This window comes from Lichenostomus cassidix, chromosome 2 (assembly GCF_008360975.1).
Source record: "Lichenostomus cassidix isolate B80296 chromosome 2, HeHo_3.0, whole genome shotgun sequence".
Taxonomy (NCBI): Eukaryota; Metazoa; Chordata; class Aves; order Passeriformes; family Meliphagidae; genus Lichenostomus; species Lichenostomus cassidix.
Window position 1 is genome coordinate 9015324 of NC_139482.1, and position 23504 is coordinate 9038827.

The 23504-nt window shown below is 39.3% G+C and overlaps 1 protein-coding gene across 2 annotated transcripts in view; it reads right to left on the reverse strand.

Moving 5' to 3' along the window:
* PTPRN2 (protein tyrosine phosphatase receptor type N2) overlaps positions 1-23504 on the reverse strand; it is a 634777-nt gene that overhangs the window by 497777 nt on the left and 113496 nt on the right. The gene's annotated exons all lie outside the window — the stretch shown is intronic.

The following is a 23504-nucleotide window of genomic DNA, read 5'->3' on the forward strand; positions in this document are numbered from 1 at the left end:
GCAATGAAGACAGCAATATATTGAAATTCATTGATTTTTTTTTCCTTGACTTAAAAGCAACACAGATGCTTATTACAAAACAGCGGTTCCTCTTCTCATTTTTATCAACCCTTTTTTAACAGCCACTGACATTGACAGTTTCAAGCTTAATTGTACATTCAGCATGTACTGTTAATGACATTAGATAAATGGATCACATCAGAATGCAGTATCGTCAAAAGAGACCACGTGCCAATCTTACAAATTTAAAATCAAACAAGCTACTCTGTAGACCCTGACTCTTCAAGTTGTTTATCAACTGAGTACTAGAGAATATTTTGAATGTCATTATACATCAAAAGATGAAAGATGTGCCTACCAAAGCCCATGTTCCATTTATACAATGAAATTTAATTACATGTTATAACTATGCTGTCTTAGAACTATGGTAATTAAAGGGGTACAGTACATTGGTGTTTTATTCATTGTAAGCCCTTATTTTCAGAGGGCTTAACTCAGGCATGCAAATTTACTCCCTCATCAAAGGGAGGAGTCTGTCACAAACACGGCAATGCTTGCTGCGACTATGCTAAAATAGAGTTGAAACTTATTTGCAGCATCATTCAGGATGTTCTGAGAATGAGCTTTAAAAATCTTTTCCATTGCAATGTATAAGGCCTCAGAATAGTATCTGTTTAAAATATCAGTTTGTGTAGAGATGAAAGTTTTGTCTGTAGACACGTCTAATCAAATCTCTCAGCAAAATCCTCTCGTCCTTATGCAAAATGTTTCTGCAAGCCCATTATAAGCACGAGCAGTGAGCTTCCCAACCACTCTGGATGCAAGAAATCTATGTCCTTAAGCAGCAGGATGTTTGGATAAAATTTTCACCTGTATAGGCAGTTGCAAATTACAATGGTCTGCATCCACATGGGCATCCGAGCAAGACGGGGTGGCTGAGTGGAGGCAGCTTAATTGGCTGGCCGTGCTCCACAGGAGCACTGGAGACTGCCTTGGAGAGGTGCCGAATTAACACATCTCACAGATTTCCCAGTCCTCATTCACTGCTCTATAAAACCAGCCCTGCCACCACAAGTCTTCCAGACACCCCAAATTATGCTGGCTGCCTTCGTGTGCGTGCGGCAGCATGGAATATCCGGATCCACCTTCCGTGGTGTGTGCAGATACACCATGAAATAAGCACTGTGCTTCCCTCCCAGACTAACTCCCTGTTTGTGCTCTCATTTCTTAGATTTCCAGTGAAAATGAAACAAATTCATGATATCAATTCCCCATAAACTCATGTTACCTTCATTAGCCAAATCTAACATTTCACCTGCTCCTAATACAAGGAAACATGGGGGTGAGAAGTTTTCAGGGAGTCTAATTTCACCAGGTTTATTGCTTCCACTCCAGTTATGCAGTGTAAGGTGTGTGGTGTTTCTTTGTGTACGTTGGGCAAACGTTTCTTTCTCCAAACATACATACAAAGTACAGAAGCACAAAGCATCAATAAAAATCCCTTTATCCTCAATCCACTGAAGGAGGCACATGATTTCCAATAAGCAGTCATCCAGTGTAGCAAAATCCTGTGACAACCAACAAAAGGGGCAATTTAAGGATGGAGCATTGCCTTGCTTCTGCAGATCTAAGACTTATTTTAAGCTTTTTTTTGTGTGCGATCAAATCAGCATCAACCCAATTATGCCTAAGGTCTATCTTCTTGTTAGATCGCAGGGTCAGTCACAAATGAGCAGCCTCTTGCAATTTTCCATCAAATCAGCTCTGTAATTTGAGAGCTAATGCAGACATCTCATGAAAACAAATCATCAGAGAGTGTCGGTTCTCCCCCTCCTTCCCAAAATGAAGCGTTTGGAGAGATTTGGGTTTCTCTTTAAAAGCCAATTCTCATCTCTGTGAAAGCCAATGCAATCTATAGTAAACAAAAGTCAGTAGTCATTTTTAGACTTCCATGAATATTTCAAACCTCTGTGCACCTCTTCTCCAAAAGCTTTCTTACTTTGTTCAGTAAAAGACAGATTATAAACTTTAGTAAAAAATATATCCTGGAAGCAAAGGCTTTTTGCAAGAAATAAGACATTTGCATGAAACTGCAAAATGCAAATCTGTTGGCATAAACTGCTGAGAGCTCAGCACCATTTAAATAAAAACACGGGGAAAAAAACCCTTTATGTTAAGTGCCCCTCATAATTCATAAATACTGAACATCTACAGCAAACCCTGGTTATTTCTAGTGAGGGGAGAAAAATGCTGGGCATAATGAGCTACAGACAAACCCAAACTTGAGCTGCTCCTGTTACCCAACCTCTGACTTCTCTCTGACAAACTAAGCCACTGACTCTGTACATCTAAACTGCCAAGGTAAACAGTAGGATGATAAGGAAGATCCCTAAATTATTCAAAGTGGTTTCTGGGCTTCAAAAGACTCCTTCACTTTGTTCCTTTATATATCTACAGCTATTTAAGTTTGCCTCCGGCTCTGACACAGACAGCATTGTGCCTGTGATGTTGAAAGAGAGGAGCGATTCTGTAAGTTTGGGCAGACACTTCTCTGCTGGAGTGCAGCAAGAACAAGACGGCCACTTTGGCAGGCGTTGGGAAACACGGACTGTGACTCTAAAGAAGTCATTCCTTTCTGACTGCTTTTCTATTTCCAGTTTCTCCCACACTACAGCACTTCTGTGTATGCCAGACAGAGTTTGCTAATCGCTAATCTCAAAGGATTAGTTTGCTAATCCCAAAAAGTAAGGCAGAATTATAGAACTGTTTTGGTTGGAAAAGACATCTAAGATCACTGAGGCCATCCAGTAACCCAGCACTGCCAAGCCCAAGGCGTGGCCTCACCAGCACACAGTACAGGGGGAAAATCACTGCCCTGATCCTACAGCCACACCATTTCGGATGTCTTTGGCCTTCCTGGCCACCTGGGCTCAGCTGGCTCATGTTCAGCTGCTGTTGATCAGCACTCCCAGGTCCTTTCCTGCAGAGCCTCTTTCCAGCCACTCTGTCCCCAGCCTGTAGCACTGCCTGGGTGGTTGCAACACAAATGCAGGACCCAGAACTTAAGTCTTGTTGAACCTCACACAACTGGCCTCAGCCTATCCATTCAGCCTGTCAGATCCCTCTGCAGAGCCTTCCTGCCCTCCAGATCCACACTCTCACCCAACTTAGTGTCATCTATAAATTGACTGAGGTCACACTCAATCCCCTCATCCAGATCACTGATAAAGGTATCAGGCAGAGCTGGCCCCAGCACTGAGCCCTGTGGCACACACTTGTGACCAGCCAGCAGCTGGATGTAACTCCATGCCCCACCAACCTCTGGGCCTGAACACCCAGCCAGTTTTTAGCCAGCAAAGGGTACACCCCAGAGCAGGCAGTGCCTGCAGGAGAATCGTGTGGGAAAACATGTCAAAGGCTTCACTGAAGTCTGTGTCAGCACATCCACAGCCTTTCCCTCATTCACTAAATGGGTCACACTGTCATAGAAACAGATCAGCTTGATCAAGCAGGACCTGCCTTTCACAAACTCAGGTGAGCTGCTTGCCCCTTCTCCCAAAGGTCATAAGCTCTCCTTTTCTTTCCTGAGTTCCAGTAAAAGCTCTCTGCTCAGCAGGCTGGTGTTCCTTACCACCAACTCATCTCATAGCACACTGGGATGGCCCTCTCCTGCAACTTCAGGATTTTCTTCCTGGACCTCTTTGCACTTTAGGACAGTCTTCCAAGGGACACTGTCAACTCCTCTCCCAAACAGGTCAGCCCTCTGGAAGTCCAAAAGGCAGACGTTATGCTGACCCCCTCCTTACTTTTCTGAGAATCAAAAACTGATCAGTGCTATTAACATGTGCTTTTACTGCTTAATAGCATATAGACAGCACTTCCAAAGGGGGGCTGAGGCTTCTAAGAACAACAACAAAAAAGATGTCAGAATCAACATCCTGCCCTAATTCACAGGTATACTGCTGGTAGAGCCCACAAGTGTTATGCTGCTCTTTTGTGCTTCTCCAGTGTCAGCAGCCCCATTCTTAACAGCAGAACAATAGGCTGACACTGAGCTTAGGCAGGTTTCTAGCACATGCCTCTTGGATAAAGATATCTTTTTATTCTCATATCTGCAGAAAAGGAAATACCCTTCTAAGTCCTCCCAGCTGCTGGCAAAAGGCTCCAGAGCATACAGCCTTTCATACAGACTCCCACTGAAGTCAATGGGATCACTCACATGAATGCAAAGTTGCTAAACCAGGCACTCCAGAGGAATTGAAAAGCCATCTGCTAATTAACTTAAAAATCTATTTTCATGAGAAATGTGAATATACTTTATGTGCTTCTCTGTGTGCTCCTCAGATTTAGATCCCAAAATGCAGAAAAGGACTGGGACCAGAAAACTGACAGTCAGGGTGAGGATTGGGACCTCATACCAAGGAAAGAAAATGTTAATGCAGAAGCTCATAAAAACTTTATTCTCCAGCTAACTACTCACAATGCAATGCCACCAGCGTAGTCTAGTTTAATAAGAAGTTTCCAATTTGACCCTAAATTCATTATGTGCACAGTATTGCTGACACAGGGATAGCAAAAGTGGAACAGCAGCACTGTGGAGAATTTTGACACCATTGCCCTTGGAAAGATCTTGGACAATCAGCCGTGACTCAAGGTCAAATCACAAAAACAGTCAAGGAAAGGATATGGTGCCTTGCACAGCAACACACCCACTCCCCTCAACTACTGTCTACTACTGTCTATTCCCAATTTCCATATCTACCAAAAAAAAAAGAAAAAAAGGCAAAGGGCAACAAGAAAAAGGAAAAAAAACCTCCCTGAGCCCTCTGGAGGATAAGCATTTTGTTTTCTCCCAGTTAGAGCCCTTTAAATCTGTTTTTCAGCCGTGGTCCAGCTCTGTCTCTGCTTCCACTAGCAGAAACATCAGTGAGCTAAGACTTACAAGAAGTGAAGGTTGCTTTCTCAGATAAAAGGGATTTTCTAATGCCTGGCCTTCTGGATGTTTCTTGTGTAGTTGCTTGGCATTCAGAAATACTGCCTGGTTTTTTCTATTCCAGAAATCTTTTGTACTTTAGCAAAGATACTGCCATGCTCCACACACTCACTGGATCCCTGTATGCTCACCCTATATATTCTGATATATTCACAATAAAATTATTTCTCTGTAAGCCTTATAAGCAGGCTTAACCTTTGCAACACATCTGCCACAGTAAAGTTCACATACATTGTCTTAGGTACGTGGTAATGTGATATGATATTGTCTATACAAACATACATTATGTATTGCATAATAGCATAGCTAGAAATACTATGTACCTTTACCATAAAGCAGGCTAACACTCAAATGACAGTGGTTTTGGAAATATCAGTTCAGCATCAGCAACTACTAGCTATATGTAAAAATCAAAAGCTTTTAAAAACCAGCTTCTTGGTGGGTCTGCTAAGCTGGACGCTGCAGATATCCACCATCCAAAGGAGGTACTGGCATACACAGATGACAGATGTCAGACCTTCATGTTGTTTATTTTTAAACATAGATCTGAGGTGCTTTTGTAGATTTTAAAGATTCTGAGTCTGTGACTGTAGAAAGTATAGTAACTAAATATTTATCATTAATTTCTAATAACTTTAAGGCCCACAATGAGAGTGAATTCTTTAGTAACATTTTACAACACACATTTTTCTGAGTTTGTGGTGCTACACGTAGGTTAGCAACATCCATTTATTATGATCTTTCTGTCTGCATCCCAGAATTACTCAGTAGCAGCCAAAAGAGGACAAATCACCCAAGTGAAGATGTAGCTGTGGTGCAATTTCCATCATGACTTTATTCATGTGAAAGAGGGGCAGGAGGAGAAAAAAAAAATAGCAGCAGGAGTTGATACAGCATTTACAGCCAGGGCTGTGCCTGTATTAAAAGTCATGTCTCTATTTCTAGTGCCCTGGATTAAAGCAGATACTGTCTGACTTGCCATTTATTTATTCTTACTGGGTTTCAATCTACAGGGTGCAGCAGGAGCACAGTACTGGAGGGTTATTTAATGTGGGAGCTGACAAGGCTTCCAAGAAAAAGAAAAAGGTTTCCTATTCAGCGACTAAATCAGTAAGAAGTGTGCTTAAAATTACCCCAAACACACTTCCTGCTCTTGGGTATTTCCTTTCCATGTCAGACATCTGACTTTTCTTCTCACACCCTCAATCTTGGAATCAGATTGTGCTGATAAACTCCTGCATTTCTGCAAAGGCCCCTTAAAGCCAACAAAGCATCATGGAGATTCCCACTCACAAGGGTTGAATCAAGGCTTTCAATGAGGCCCTGGCTAATTCCAAACTGGCGAGCAGCAAACCATAACTAAGGGCTGACAGTAAGGAATATTGCTGCGTGGGGCAGGAAATGCCAAGGTCCTGCCACAAAATCCATTTATTGTACACCTCTCGCAGCAATAGCTGCACCTCAGGAAAACACAGACTTTGACTGCATACTGCAAACCACCGAGTAATTACCATCCAAGCAACCTGAGAATTGCATTACACAAATGTATGAGCAAAGCTCAGCACACAGAGATTTAGAATGAGAAATTATCTGTTTTGTCCAAATGACAATGGTGCAGGACTGAGGCCTTTTGATTTTGTGTTTGAAACAGGGAAAAATATTCTCATGAAAATTCAAAGTTCTCACCTAATTAAATGCAGAGTAAATTATTCTTCTCTTGCATGTTCTTTTTCTGTCTTCTAGGAAGGTGATGAGAACAAATTTCTAAATATAATAGTCATATATGGGATCTAGAATATTCTCAAGTTACAGGGTAAGGGAAATCCAAAATAACAGCAATTACATGCAGTATAAGAATATATTTTCAGTTGCTCTGAAAGCACCTCACAGAAAATTTGCAAAGATATGCACCTTATAGCCTATAATGACAACTAAAAGAAAAATAACATTAATCTAGGACAAAACCCCAACCCTGCCATTGTCAGAGCCATGATAGAACTGTAATTCTGGCAGGTTAGGATGAAGATATAATACAAAGAAAAGCACTAATATTATTTCCTTTTCCTCAGATCCTTTTTTCTTCTCAGTGGCTTATGCCACTACAGGTGCAATATCAGTTATTTTCCAATCTTCTGCAAATGGAGAAGGGGGAAGGGGAAATAAAACATCTCTTATTCGCTCCTGTTTGGATTTTCAATATTTTTTTCCCTTGATAGCTTCTCCTTTGAGCAGCAGCAGTGTCAATTCCCCAAGGGCAGAATTCGGGTCTCGGAAATACGTACACAGCATACAAATCTTCCATAATGCTCTTTCTAATAGTTTGTTAAACTCTGAGAAATGTTATCTGTGGAAATACATATATGCATTTCATAAGCCCAAAGCCAGGTACTGATGCCATCTGCATTGAGCCATAACAACCATTTATTTCCTTTATAGCAAATGCTCATAGTTTATACAAATAACTAGGTTTGAATGGCTCCTGCCAGGATGAATACAACATCTATCAACACGCAGACTTCTCTGTGCAGTCCCCAGAACCTGTCTTCCAAGTTCTCCTGGCAGTATGCACAGGCTGCAACTTTGTGAAATGTTTCAGAAATTACTGGGCAGGCCTGACTTCAAACTTCCTGCTTTCTACTGAGCTGAAGAAAGCCCTTTTTGTACAGCTATCCACCAGCCTGCCTCGAGCCTGAATCTATTTGCAGTGCCACTGAAGGGCAGTTCTGCTTCCATAAACTGTGAAGCTCTGAATCATTTTGCCAATTAGGATAAGAGGTTGTGCTCAATTTGTGATGTGAAAGGAGTCGTCACCACAGTGGTCACAAAACACCCAAAACCAGAAAGAACATCTAAGTACTTCTGATTAAAGATTAATCTGCTGATGCACAAGCAATAGATTACTGAGGTCAGGAAATTTAACACAGCACACTTTTGCTTAGTGCATGCCAATGTTACACTGTCCGAAGTGAAGATGATTTAAGGGCAGACTGCTATTAAATCAAGTCTGAATGTTTGCTGTAACAAAAGCACCCTGCTGACATGGCTTTCACCTGCATGTATGGTTCTCAATTTTCAAAAACACCTACAGGTAGCTACCACGAGCTAAAATGCAAACATTAAGCAAAACGACAGCATCTATGCCGGTACAATTCCAGCTTACCTCTGAGTAATATTTCAACTCTTGAACGTTTTGTTCCATAAAACTGTCTCAACAACCATCCCAAGGCCCAGATATCCTCTTTTTTTTTCCCCTCCACATATACTTTTAACAAGCATTGAACTCTGCTGTTTCTTCTAAATCTTGCCCCTCTAGTTTATTAGTTTAGTTTGAAGTCACAGCCTGCAGATGAGCAACATGAGTCTTTTATCAACCAAATATCATTCTGGTATTTTCTGAGAGAGATTTTACAAAGTTGAAACACTTTATTTGAATTATTTAATGGGTATCATTTATCACTAGCAATGAATTTAGAATTTCCACATTCTCATCCTTTACAAGTCATTAGCTACAGACAGCAACACACACGTGTCAATGCCTTTAGCTTCACTCACCTGCAGGAACAGTCCTTATGAACTACATCTCTAAAAGCATTTTCTCACTGTACAGCAGAATTCATTTTCAAGGCACTCATTTAGAGCCAGAACTGACAAATTTAATGAAGCAGTTCTCTATGCAATGCTGTCTCAGAGGGATCTCTGAATACCACCTCACCGCAGAAACAAAGTTCACAGCATGAATTAGTGTTACGTAGCTGAAACACAAAGCACAATGCCACTAACAGCAGTAAAAGTTCAAAATAGCCATTAATTCTGTAATTGTAAGCCTGGGTATCTGAAAATAGCCTATATACTCAGAGTGAATGCTTCTTGAATGCCTTCCTCATTCTTTGGCCTTTATATATAACCTTGACTGACAAAACACTTCTTAATTTTATTAACATATGTTATGCAAACTAGATACAGAGATAGATATGACGGGTGTAGAGCACAGTAATTCATCTGATAAAAGTGCAAAGTCTATCACCAGTTACTATAAATACCTATAAGATCATTTTAATTTTTTTAATTGGCCCCTTTCAGACAAAGTGTAGACAATGACTGCCAGAGCTATGGCTTAGACTGAGGTGTGGCAGAAGGGGATTATGCCTATAAGCACAGAGTGAGCAGAATAGCACATTCCCAGATGTGCTTTCCAATTCAAAGACGCACTTGAAGTTTTCATGGAAATTTGGTTGAAGAGAAAAAATTCTAAAATACTATAAAAGATCATACTGTTGGATTAAAGATCAAAATTTATAAACAAAAAGAAGGACTATAGATATTTTTTACTGAGTTTAGGAAAACAGCCACACTGAAGGAGTTACTGGAGCAAGTCACACATACTGTAACAACAGGATCAGCTGAGGAACAAAGCCCATGCTGCTGTCAGAACATGCTAGCCTGAGCCATCATGCTAAAAACACATAGTCTAAACTGATGTGCTAAATAAAGCAGGCATTCATCATATGTTTTCTAGACATATTTTCTTCCTTTACCTCAATTTTATATACAGTGCTGTCACAAGAAAAAACTGGCCAAGTCACATGGCTTAAATGAAATCAGAGCTGAAGCCGTTCATTGATTTATTAATGGTGCGTAATTAACTGGCAATCAGTGAGCTATACATTCAGGATCGATATCAACAAAAGAACACATAAACCACAATACCAAGCACTTACCTGGTAGCAAGTGCTCACAATTTTCTAAACAGTCTTCTACTGCTAGCCCCACAACATTTCTAATGCCCATAACCACATTGACAGAGTTCCCTGCACCCACACAATCTACTCACAGGCAGCATCAGCTCAGCACAAACCTGCTTTCCTCAGCTGCAGGATTTGCAGGCAGGGAGCAGAATCTCCCAGCACCAGGTGTGAATGCCCACAACCCTCAGGGATACAAAAAGGTTAGTCCCAGCAGTGCCAGATACCCACGGCAGGGAGGATGCACCATCCAGGACATCACAGGCTGGCATGATGCTGGGGCAGCCTCCAGCACTGGCAAACACCATTTTGAAGCCACTCTGTTCCCATTTCTCTTTCCCTGCTGTAGCAGGTTTTCATGCTTCTTTTACACTTCTTTTCAAGCTACTCCCTTTTTTTTGTTTGCTTTGAAGCCCCCAAAAGTCTCTAGGTAACTCCCTAGTTACTATTTAAACCAGCTAATATTCCTGTTAAGCAAACTTTGTTCTTTCTTATTTCTGCTTTAGCACTACCAGGTTTTGGGCAAACATCATCTGAAGCAGTTTTGGGTGTTCCATTCACACACACTGTTTACTCTTGCATTCCTCTTTGCAGTTATGCAGGCCATGTTACTAAGAGAAGGAGCCATGCTGACTGAAGAGGTGATTATACATAATAAAAAAATTTTTGCTGGGCATAGGACAGGAGATGTGATAAATGAAACAGAGTTTAATGGTTGAGTTCAGCCAGACAGCAGCAGTGTTTATAGCTAGACATATTAGCCCTCAAAAACAAGTAAGAATTAATATGAGAACAGCCCTGAGAAGGACAGGGGGGTGTGAGTGGATGAGAAGCTCAAAGTGACCCAGCAAAGTGCACTCACAGCCCAGAAAGCCAAATGTGTGCTGGGCTACATCAACAGCACTGTGGGCAGCAGGCGAGGAAAGGGATTCTGCCCTCTGCTCTGGTTTCATGACCCCACCTCCAGTGCAGGGTGCAGCTCTGGGGCCTCAAACATGAGAAAACCATGGAATTGCTGGAGCAAGTCCACAGAAGAGCACCCAGATGGTCAGAGGGTTGGAGCAGCTCTCCTGTGAAGACAGGTTGCTCTGTCTGGAGAAGACTCTGGGGGGACCTTGTAAAATTTTCTAGTATGTAAAACAGGCATAGAGGAAAGCTGGAGAGGGATATTTTGCAAGGGCATGTAGTGAAAGAACAAGGGGGAATGGCTTCAAAGTGACAGAGAGCAGGTTTAGATTAGCTATTAGGAAGAAATTCTTCACTGGGAGGGTGGTGAGCACTGGAACAAGCTGCCCAGAGAAGCTGAGGATGCCCCATCCCTGAGAGTGTTCAAGGCCAGGCTGGATGGGGCTTGGAAGATGATCTTTAAGGTCTCTTCCATCCTATTATATGATTCCAATAGTTCTGAACTCCAGGGGATGTTTTTGGGGAAACTCACTCTCATGTAATGTACCCATAACCCTCAAGGATCAAAAAAAAATTGTTTGTGCATGCTCAGTATTGACACTTTTAGCCTTATTCTCCCCAGTCCCCATTTCCCAGTTGGTGAAATCTCACTTTTCCCCATTGAGTAAACTAATTAATCATATTGAAAAATGTAAATAGTTCTGTGATGATTGATATTGAAACATATAACAGTAAAATAATGATTATATACTCAGCACAGGGTTTGGATATGCTGTGCAGCATACACAGGCTGATGAAATTAAAGTAATATAGCTACGAAACACAGAATAGGTACTATTTATTGAGCACAGAGAGGCACTCTCAGATGCTTATATTCAAGTGTCTGCTTAGATGTGGACTTGCATAAGCACAGGTCTGGTACCATGAATTAGTATTTTTATGGACCAGGTCCACTGATTCTCAGCCTCTTCCAAGCATGAAGCCACAGGACAGAAAACTGCAAATCTCTCTGCCACTTATGCCCAAAATAAGTCAATTCAGAATGTTAGATAATAAATATCACTTGTGACATCATCCTAAAGGGTAAGAAGCGATTTATATTTATATGAATAGACATGGAGGACAAATATGACCTATGGGAATATGTTAAATGTCTTCATGTGAAAACCAGAACTCTAATATTAACAGAAAAATTGTCTCTCTGAAAGATATTTTCTTGCATCCCAACCAATATCAACATACACATCTGCTAACATTTGTGTTGAGTAACTAGATTCACACACCTGATCATCTTTCAAAAGGGCAAATGCCTTGGTTTAATCAACAATATACAAATACTTGAAAGGAAATAAAAATACATTTAAGATTATAGATCTGCTGAACTAGTTTGAAAGGCAGCAGTATAAAAATTCAATTTCTAAACTTCTCTGTGGTTTTGAAACAAAGAAATGTCATTGTAGTTACCTCTTCAATTTAAATAGACTTTGCAACTTTATTCATGTTGGCAGGGAAATGGATTCAGACCATGGCATATGCCTGGTAAGTAAACACCTCCAAGGAAAAAAGCAGGTCACCAGTGCATAAAGTAGATTTGGGAACTGTTTAACTACATTTCTTCTCGATATTCATTACAGCAAAGCACCCAGGGCATCTATCTGACTTTACATTGTTTATTGCAATTTCCTCTCCTGAGAGCTTTAGACCTTGACAACTGAAGTCACAGCAGCAGCCCTCAAAGCAAAGCCTCACTAAAGAGCAGCATCCACATGGGATGTCACTGTGCCATCCCAGGGAGTCTCAAAATACTCAGTCCTGAAATGCTGCTGGGTTTTGGCCTCCACACTCAGCACAGCACACAGAAATCTCTGTGATAGGGACTGACTTGTCAGGGAGTTTCATAAAGAAATAGTTCTGCTCATCCCAAACTATATCGTGACACGTGTGATTGACTTTTATCACACTGCATATAGGTTGGACATAGAATAATTCTGGTAATTCTAAATTTTGTACTTTCATCAATAGAGTATTCAGTTGCATTTTTTCTTTTTTGTATTTTATTTTGTTTTGTTTTGTTAATGAGTTTGACCTTAATTATCAGAATAAAGCTCTGGTAATTGGGAGACCTCTCTGATGAATAATAATTCTCCCAAATTTAAAACCCTCTTAATGAAAGGCGTGGTAGCTAGGAAAGAAGTGTCAGTATTGTAATTCAACAGAAGCAAATCAAAACACTACTGAAAATCTTTTTTCCTGTATATTTTTCATCTCACTCAGGAAAGATTTACTACATTGTCAGTGAATGAACTGCTTTGCTTTCCACCTGGCAATGTTGGGCAACTGTTAATTTCCAATTATTAAATAGTTCCATAACTAGAAAACAAAAAAGTGCACAGGGTTTCGTTGCTCTTTTTCCCCAATGAGCAGAGAGGGCAAGAAAAAGGAAGACTAAAAGAACAAAAAATTTAAGAGTAAGGAATTATATACAGAGATACTACAAGATTAATATTCACAAAAGAAATTAAAAATCCAACCAGAAGCAGCACTTATGACACCAGCATAACTAGCTGGGAAAATGGCAACTCAGGAATCATGAAAAAGATGGGAAAAATAGGTTTCAGTGATCTGAAAGCTTTTCTGAGGGCAGAAAGGAAATTAAAATGGTAAGAGAAAAGATCTCAGCATAAGTTCTATATTTTAACCTTGGCTTTTCTTGCCCATGAAGTTACATCACGTTTTTGACTTTACTGATAGTAAACTGGTGTCCTACTACTGAGATTTTATTTCCTGACACACACCTGAAAATAACCCTGTATTTTCTGCAGTCATAGATATGAATGGTCACCTGAATTAATCGTCCTGATGCCCTCTGACTATTCTTTAAATTGCTTTTTGGAGAGTGTATTCAGATTGGGAGCTTCTAAGCTATTAATGGGTTCATGCAGCAGCTGGGATAACTCATCTCGTGTTTCTTCAGCCACTCAGAGCAGACCAAATGGGGAAAGCAACCCCATGCAGCCTTTTACTTGCAGAGCATTTCCACAGAGGGAAGACAGGAGAAACGTGAGCAGAACTGAGCAGGACATGCTCCTGAAACTAAATCTGTATTAAGATTCAGCATGAAAATCAGGATCCTGTAACTCATTCCTCTACAGACACAGTAAAAGGTTCAGGAAAAATTCTGATTTTTTGAAACCAAATACATCTGTAGAGTCATGGAATTCCAGCATTAAGTATTCACCAAGAATTTAGCATACATTTAAGTACTGTTGCTGAATATTTAATACATTTCCATTATTTTCCTTCCATTCTCTATCCCAAATAAAATACTACACTTGGTGTAATTTTATTCATTTTACATAATGTCATAAACACAAACATTCTAGTTTAGGGCATAAGCACAAAATCTACTTTGTTTCTTGCAGAATTTAAATTTGCCATTCCACAACTTAAATTCAAGCAGAGACATATCTTCAGGCAGATATGAAGGCATCAGCAGTTGAACAACATAGTTTTTGAATCATAAACAGAATTTTTTGACTGTTGACATTAGAAGGACTTTGGAAGTTAAAAGTACCATATTTCATATTGAAAAAGCAATAATTAATTCCCCACAAAACCAACAGCTCACTAGTTACACAGTCCTCTTTCTCAATTTTTTTCTAAATCTTCGTGGTAAGAAAATAAGCTGGTTTCATTCAGTGGCTGCAAACATTTTTACACAGCTACACAGTGTTAGTCAAACTGACAACAACTGACTCAAGTATGGCCAGCAATTTGTGACACCTGCTATTCACAGAAGAGAAAAAAACCCAAACCAACAAACCATTGATTGTGTCTGCCTGGGATGCTTTATTTCCAAAAGTCTAAGCTTTGCAGTAAAAGAATCTTCTGAGAGAGAGAAAAAACAACTAAATGAACCCCCAAGTTTGCATTTTTGTTGTGAATATATATTAAATACCATTAGCAGAAAGAAGGAAATTGATTCTTTTTGTAATTTTACCAGCCAACAATTCTGCTAAAGATTTTCTCTACTGCCTTGCATTTTTATGTGCTGCACAGGGAGCAAAGTTTGGCATGGCAAAGGAATCCTTGTGATCTACACATATAGAAAGAGCTATAGGGAAATTATTGACTTTGAAAGAACAGGCTGCAGCAGAATAATAGTGAATTCACTGCCAAGAAAAAGTCAAACCTAACTTGTAATAAAAGTGCCTATAGCTTTTGGTCTAAGTTTCAGACATGTAAGTTCATTAGAAAATGATTTACAATGCTTTCCTCATACCTTGTCAGTTCAATTAATTCTGTGGCTGAAAAATGGAGAACACCAGACTGTGGAACTTTTTAAATTTTTTAAGATATTAAGTAATGTGACAGGTTACAAACTTGAGTTGACTTATGAGATATGCCTTCATCCCACCATTAAACCACCCTTCTGGCTATATATTTTACTAAATTATCTATTTTTATAACTATGTAATATATATAATATTTTACTAAATTATCTATTTTATATCTATGTAATACATATAATATTTATGAAGTTAGTCCATAGATCAAATCAATATACAAAACTAAAATGTTCTTCCAAGAACCTACTCTAGTTTTCTTCTGTTTCTTTAGCTGAGGCTTAAGACAAAACACCAAAACTACTGAAGATCTTAAACACTGACTAAATTATAATTTCAAACTTCTTTATTAAAAAAATTGCAACTTGCACTGATGGCATGAAGAATGGGCTTTCTCCATTTTATTATTCTTTCATGTTTACTACTTATTTACAAAAATTTCCTGTGTAAAAATAAGATTAATCATTAACTCATTTCAAAAACCAGTGGAGCAGACCTGCAGAAGAATAGTCTGGAAGTTTTGGAGAATAACCACAACAGCCCAATGTCTGCAGTGGGTTGAGAAATTCTGTGCAAAGTGACCTACAAGTATTTGTGTGAGGAGCCTGTCCTTGCTTCTTGGTGACAGAATTGCAGGTAAGCACAATCATGCCATTCATCATCATTTACAATAATTTCTTTTTATTTTTATCTGTAACTTGCTTTCCTCAGATTTCCATAGCTCAGTAGATCCTTGTTTTAGTAAAGACAGCTCTTTGCTGGAAAGATTTCTTCTCCCAGTTCCGTGATACACACCCACAGCATTCCCAGTTACTGTCCTCACTGAGTTCTCATGGAAATCCAGCACCAAACCTTTCATCATCTGGTAGGTTACCCAACTGTCTGCAACATCACATTTCTGATGAGGTGCTGGAAGATACAGTGGGGGCACAGTTATTACGTGCAGAATCACTACATGTTGTGTGCTACAATTTAATCCATTTACCTGCCCTGAGAATGCTGACCTGCATTACCCCAACAACATTAAATGTTAAGTTTTAAAAAGCCTTCCCATTCAATAGAGAGGTTTTCAGACCTGGACAATGAACATGCTGGGGCACTCAGTGAATGCAGGTCCACATTAACCTTGCAATGCAGTTGCAGCAGTATCTTGGATCAATTAGGATGCTTTTATTTAAAAGGTAAATGTGTTTGTTCCATAGCAAAGGTGTCAGTAAAGCCACAGTCTTCAGTTCTGTATTCTGCTTAGAAATAGATATATTTGCAGGCTTGTTTTGTTTCTGTTAAAAGTCAAGGCATCAACAACACTTGAAACAGCCAAAACGCTATGACAAAAATGTCTGAAGTCTTTGAAACAGATCAAAAGTACAGTGATTTGTTTGATCTAATTTGCTTTAAAAGTGAATATTGAAATATTTAACATGCTTAGCTCTCACATAAGAAAATTACTGTGCTATTTCACTCTTTCCTCTCTCTTTAGCTTTTTTCGTTGTAAAAACATTACTTCTAGATCGAAATACAGTAATCAACAGGAAGAAACAAAATTACAATTGTGCAGCTATATTCCATTCCACAGTAACTGAATTCACTTAACCTCATCATCAAGATGTACAGTACACCTCACTATTTGCTCTCATGTTTGTAGGAAATTAATATTCTAGTGAGGTGCACTCGGTGTGTGACTGAATTCACAAATGATGCTATCAACAATAAAATAAATAAATCATGTTTCATACTAAGACACCATGGCTACTTTTTAGATGAAAATTATCCTTGAAAACAGACATAAAACATAATCAAATAGACCAAGAAAAGAATGAAAGAAATCTCAGAAGGATTTAAGTATTTGAGATAAAAGACATATAAAGTAACTTTGGATGTAGGGGAAAAAAAAAACCCTTGAATAAGAATAGAGAGAAATATTGAACAGGAGCAGTACTTTTATGCTTCAGAGTCTATGTTTCCTCCTTTCAGTGATCCCAGTGAAACCAGTAAGAATTTATACAAATATGTACTGGAAGAGAAACAATAAAATATGCAATGAAAGTAATAGGAGAAACCCAAAAACATTTTCATAAACCACCAAAGAGATCCTACCATTCATCATAAGTAGCTGGATATATATATTGGAGTACTATTATAATCCTTAAAAACCTTTCTCACAGTGTAAGTCCCTTCAGTATTTGTGTCTCAGCCATGGAATATGCAGTTACAGAGATATTCCATTTTACTGCCTAAAAATTTAGTTTATAAAATTCTTCTCAGTCATTAGAGGTGTTCCACAGGCTCCATTTTAGGGCCAGTGCTCTTCAACATCTTCATAAACAATTTGGATGCAGAACTTGAGGGTATATACAAAAAAAAATATCAGCCCCACATCTCAGACACTGCCACATTAAGGCATTGTCACAGACTTTTCTTAGTGGCCCTAACTGCCCTCCTCAAATAAAACCCATGTTCAACCCAAGACCAACTTCTTCTCAGTGCATAATCGAAGGGTGATATTTTTTACAGGTGTTAAAAAAGTCCCTCAGTTCTCCTCAGTTCTGGGACCAGTAGCAATGTCATTTCCACACAGATAAGAGAACAGGACTGGACTGGCCCAGTGAAATCAGCACTTCAGTGGAAATGACAAGTGTTATGATGTTGTCCATGAATTGGATTCAGCGCTTGGCAAAGGTATGGAAAATTATTACCTTCCTCCCTACCCTTCTGAAATAATTTTGCTCAGAGTCAATTATCCAAGAGGGAATCTCTGGACAGCTTGCTGGGAAGCTGAGAAGCCACAGCCTGGGCAATGCCCCGCACCTAAGCTGGAGCCCTGTCTGTGCTGCTCCCTGTGCAGGAAGAGCTCGGTCTTGGGCAGAGCAGAATTCCAACACCAAATGTACCCCTTTGTCTGAATAAAACTTCAGAAATTGATCAAGCATACATCTGGAGATTACTTGGGTTATCTCATCTCTCAGAGCACTTCACTTTACATGCTTTGGGACTAGTTTTAAGTATTTTAGAAAAACGTTTTAGCAACAGCTGGAAAAAGATACAAAATCCAGGTTGAAGCTAAATCATCCTCGACAATCAACCTTTTGAGAAAGAAGCACAAATTAACCCAATAATCAATAGGCACTGAAGCAGATATTTTTCTACAAGTCTATCCCAGAAAGTTATGGAGAAAAGGAGGACTATACAGGACTGAAAACTGCGAACAATGATGAAAGACAGGCTGCACTCACACTAAATCATCAGCAAAAAAAATTAGTGGAAGTTTCCTAATTGGCTAAACCACATCTGTCTAGCACTTTGACAGAATTAAAAAGAAGTCTGTTGCTGCCACTGTGGCATGTTAATAGAGATCTGATAACTTGCATGATCAGAAGTCAGTCACTTTATATATGTTTCTATGATAAGTAGCATTTTCGTAAGTCTAAACTGCTAAGCTCTTGAATGACAGCTCTTTCCTGAGTGAATTATAAGCAATGGTTCCACTGATTTCACCAGGATGCTCCTAGTGAGCTGGGATGACAGAATAGTACCCCACAAATATACATAAATATTCCTGTATATGATAAACAAGCAAACAAAAACAAATTGAAAAAAACCCCAAGACCAACCAAGCAAAAAAACACACAAAGAAACAAAACCAAAAAAAACCCCAACGATAATAACAAAAAAACCAAAACAAACAAAAAAGCAAAACAAAAAAAAAAAGGAACAAAAAATCTTTCTGGACCCTTATTTTCCCCTTCAAATGCATATTTACTCAGTGCAATGCAACATCATGTTAGAGCCAAACTCAGCCAAACCAGCTGAGTTTGGCTCTATACATTTATAGAGCACCATGCAGGGATATTAGCTAAGGTCTCGGAGAGAATATAACCTCGTTAGAGCAACATTGTGCATGGGCTAATTAGACCTGCCTCTCAAGCACGGCTAATTATTCCCAGTACAGCACCATACTGATACTGCTCTGCTGCTTCTGGGTTCTGGAGCTCGATTATTCAGCAGCAGCTCAGGGATCTACACCCCACACTGTATTCCAAATTATAAACAAAATCATGAGAAATGGATATATCCTTCTGAGATAGCAGCATGATGCACTGCACTGTCTCAATTCATCTAGCAGGGACATCAAAATGAAAGATTAACATAGTTGTGCACCAAGATCTTCACTTCAGTGGGAAATTCTACCACTAGACCAACAACTGTAGTAGAGAGAAGAGTTGGGAACAAATATCCCAGGACTGGAATCTGGAAAGGTAACAATCCTCTCACTAGGCACTTGCCACACTCAACAGGCCCTAAGAAACAAACAAAAATTGCTAAATAAAGGCTAGAGAGAAGCTCCAAAATGCTGTTTTTCTTAGAAGCCCAGCTTTGAGTAAAAGCCTGTGCGAAACAAAAGGTTTCTCATTCTGCTGGTAAGGCAGGTCTCAAAACTGCAAGAGTGCAAGCAGAGCTCCTGTGCCCTGGTGGAGCTCTGAACACAGCTAACCTGAGCAACCTCAGGATGTCTCACCACAAGTTCCAAGGCTTAGGAGAGTTTGCCTTTGCTGCTTCAGATGCTAAAGCTGAGAGCAAATCTGCAAGAGACCTCACAGAGCCCAAACTCAAAACGACAAGAGAGCTGGGAGCAGAGCCAGCTGCCCTGGAATACAGCAGGTCCCAAGTCCGGGTGCAGTTGCATATGGGACTTTGTGCATCAGGTGGATTCAGCAGGCAATAGAGAAGTCTGCACCAAATAGGGAAGAAGGAGCTGTCTGGCACACAGTATAAAAGGAAATCTCATGCTCTTACACGAAATACACATAGAGTAGTCAGCAAAATTTTGGTGCGTAAGTTGGAAGTTTTGTATTTATTCAGCAGAGAAGTTTTCTTTGTACCTTAATTCAGCTATCTTCTTAATAAAAAAGAACAACAATTTTGAAATAAAAAGGCGAGGTGAGGTCTGTCACATCACCACAGAACTGAACACGTATTGTTCTCACACATCTCTAGGAAGCAGGCTCAGGAACAAGAATGAAGACTTAATAAACTCCTCCAGGATTTGAGCCCTGCCTTGCTGACACACACTTCTGTGATAACACCAAATTGCCAAGAGCCTTCTGTTAAAGACAGAGGTTTTGTTCAGTTCTTGTTGTGATGCCAGGTAGCAGCAAATCTAGTGTTCGAAAGAAACTCTAATAGGAAATGTGAAATAATAGAAATGTGAGGCCAGTATCAAGTTTTGAAAGTATAAGTAGTATTTTTGAATCAAAAAGGACAAAAAAGGGAAAAAAAAAAAAAAAAGGAACAGAGATGCAAACCCAGCTTGGTCTCTAGAATTCCAATAGAATTAAACAATCAGTTTTGATGAAGAGAGAACAGGGACAAGGCAAAAAGACATCATGAATTTCAAGTCAATTTACCTTTGTGGTTATTGGGCTGTAAATGAACACCTCTAATAGCATAAGCAAAGAGTTCATTTGGGGTTTTACTTAATACCTGCCTTTCATAAAAGACACTAGGCAGAAATTTGAAACCTTGGTCAATATAGTAATAAGTCACAAGAATATCAGGATTAATTTGGTACCACCCCCTCCTGCTATTCTACCTGTTCATTGTAAATCTTTTTTTGTCTTTTTTTTTTTTTTACCCATGAATGGAAGACCATGGACCACATTACTCACATTTCTCATGGCACAGTTTACCTCCCTTACAAATGCCCAATGCAACATTTCAACTCCAGCAGAAGAGTGGCAAATATCATTAATTCCAGTAGGGATTGGATTATTGCAAATTTACACACACAGAGACATGAAAGCCAGAAAGAGCATAAAACCTTAGACCTTAGGAAACACTGATTTAGGGAATAGAAAAAGGAGGAAACTTGCTCAAAAATAATTAAATCATAAAGAATATGTCCCAGCCTACAGCAAGGTACATACTGTTAACAACAAAACATTTCCTTTTTAACATGCACATCCATTTCCCACCTCATTTTCAGCAATGTTCATATCTATTCTGTATCAGTTGACAAAATGAAAGGGTTTAGTAACTTAAAGCTTATCCCATCCAACCTCTGCACTTATATCCTGTTTAACATGCTAGTGCCAGATTGCTCCTGATAGAAAGATATCCTATAGCTCGCTAGAGCTGGTGATGTGCCAAGCACTCAGTGACACAGTGACAAATCGCCTTCTCGATTCCTGACAAAATACTCCCTCTGCTGTACAATGCACACTGTTACATAAAGCCCAATGCACAGCTATACATATTTAAACTGTCAGCAGGTCATGGGTATAGATAGGAGTCATAAACCAGAGAAACAATTCATTCCTCCATGATGATCTTGCTGCAAAAAGAAATAACATTTGTATCCATTAAACCTAAAAGTTATTTGTGAGTTAGCTCAAACAGGATGAATATACTACAGTATAAACTATATGGGTGCCTAGGCCTTAAACACTATAACACCCCTAAATTACTTAGGTTTGTAGTGAATGTCAGAAAATAAAGGGTCAGATGTCCTGTTAAGACATACATAGGTCAAGATGCAAATATCTAAATATAAGGAATGCAGGATGAAGGAATTGACTCAGCCATAGTTTTGTTCTGCTTTCCTTGTATTTTGCTGCTTCCATTAAATACCCAGTATTTGTCTTAATTCAGAATTGCTCTGTCTCTATAGTTTCATTGTGCCTCTATATGAAAGAGTAAGGTGGCTAACAAGACTGGAAAGCTTCACAGTTCTTATGGGCTGGAAAAAACCTTCTGAGATAAATTTTCCATTGAGAAATGATGGGACATAAAAAGACTTGGAAAACCCAAGGCTTTCAGCCACCACCTCTGGGACAAACTGAATCAGCTTGTCAAGTGCACCACAAGGAAGATTTGTGCCAAGTAAAACCAGACCAGCCTACAAAACTCCTGGAGTGGCATCCACATGCCATCCATGTCATGGAGTCTCTGGAGCATGGAATGACCTCTCCATGTTTGCATGACAAATCTGTTTTAATATTTAAGAGGCACAGTCTCTCCTCTCCCCCAGGAAGCTGAACATTTCTAGGACAGCACCACAGTACATGTACAGCCACAGAATAAAACATCATTACCCATAAACAGAGGTATAATTTGCAGCTTTTAAATAAGTTAAAATTAGTTTTTAAGGGTAGAGATTAGGGGTTTTTGTTTCGTTTTTCTTTGCATTCAGATAGTCCATTAATCTCCTTCAATTTGTACCAGTAGTGCCTAACACAAGTACTTTCTGCTCCAGGCTCTAACACTCACACAATTTAAACTCCTAGAAATGTATTTAAGAAAACAGTAATTGAGGAACAAAGTAATCTACATCTCATTTTTTCATTATGTATGTTTTGGGCTTATTCCACAGAGGTGTTAAGAAATTTAAGTTCTGAGGTCTAACTTAAGGCATATTGTCATTAAAAATTCAAATTTTTATCTGTCATGAAGAAAACTTAAAGAAATTAGCCATTCCAGACTAGAAAGATAAAAACACTTCAATAAAAAGAATGCTGGCTTATCTGGGAATATAAAACCAAAGAGAATTTCTTTCCAGAAATTCCATTAAAATGATTCTTTTTAAAGTAAAAGTTAAATAGAAAATACTTTTAAGTGTATTAAGTAGAACTCAATTGTATGAGGGATTTTTTATTAAACATTAATAGTTAATATAACTGCTTTTTATTTCAGAAACACATCAAGTGTATAGAATTATCCAAAGAGCAGTATTCAGAAGAGATTCACTTCACATTTTCCTCGCAGGAAGCACAACAAACATCATCATTTTCCCATGAACAAGTAACAATTGCAGCTAGCTGCAGTGTGTGCTAAATTTCATATACAAGGGGGAAAAAATCTATATGGCTGATACCACAATTTTGAGTAGATGTATTGTATGGATACACACCAGGAATAACAACTCCCTTCAAAAGAAGGACAAGGGTGAGATTCATTACAGAATCACTCTATCTAGTCCATGTTTAAGCAAAGCCAGGACAGGCCCTTTGCAGTGTATCAGGCTTGCCACGGGATGGCAGAAAGAACACCTGATAATTCACTGCTTTTGTGAATTCCCAAGATGCTGCTGAAAACCTAAAACCAGCTGAATCCTCTGCTGCCTGCGTTCTGTTGCACTGCAGAGCAAATGCCAATGCCATGCAGAGTCTCACTGGCAGAAGCTCACACAACATTGTAAAAATTATCAGTTGTTTTAGTGCTACTCATTTCCATCTTATAATCACTTCAGAGCTAAAAAAAGACTAGTTACAGTTCATACCTTGTTAGGAAAGAAGAACCAGCTGCACTTTGGTGTCAAGTGGGACTTGTGCCAGTCTTACAGCAGAATTACCCTGTGATGCACCTCTGAGCACACAACCCCACAGCTGGAAACCTCTGTCAGATAAGTCTTCAGGCCTCCTGTTCAAGGGATGTGTTGTCTGTACACAACACAAAGGAAAAGCAGGATGCTCTGGAAAAGGAACCACAAGCATGCTCCCATCAAAGTGCTTCTTGCCCTCA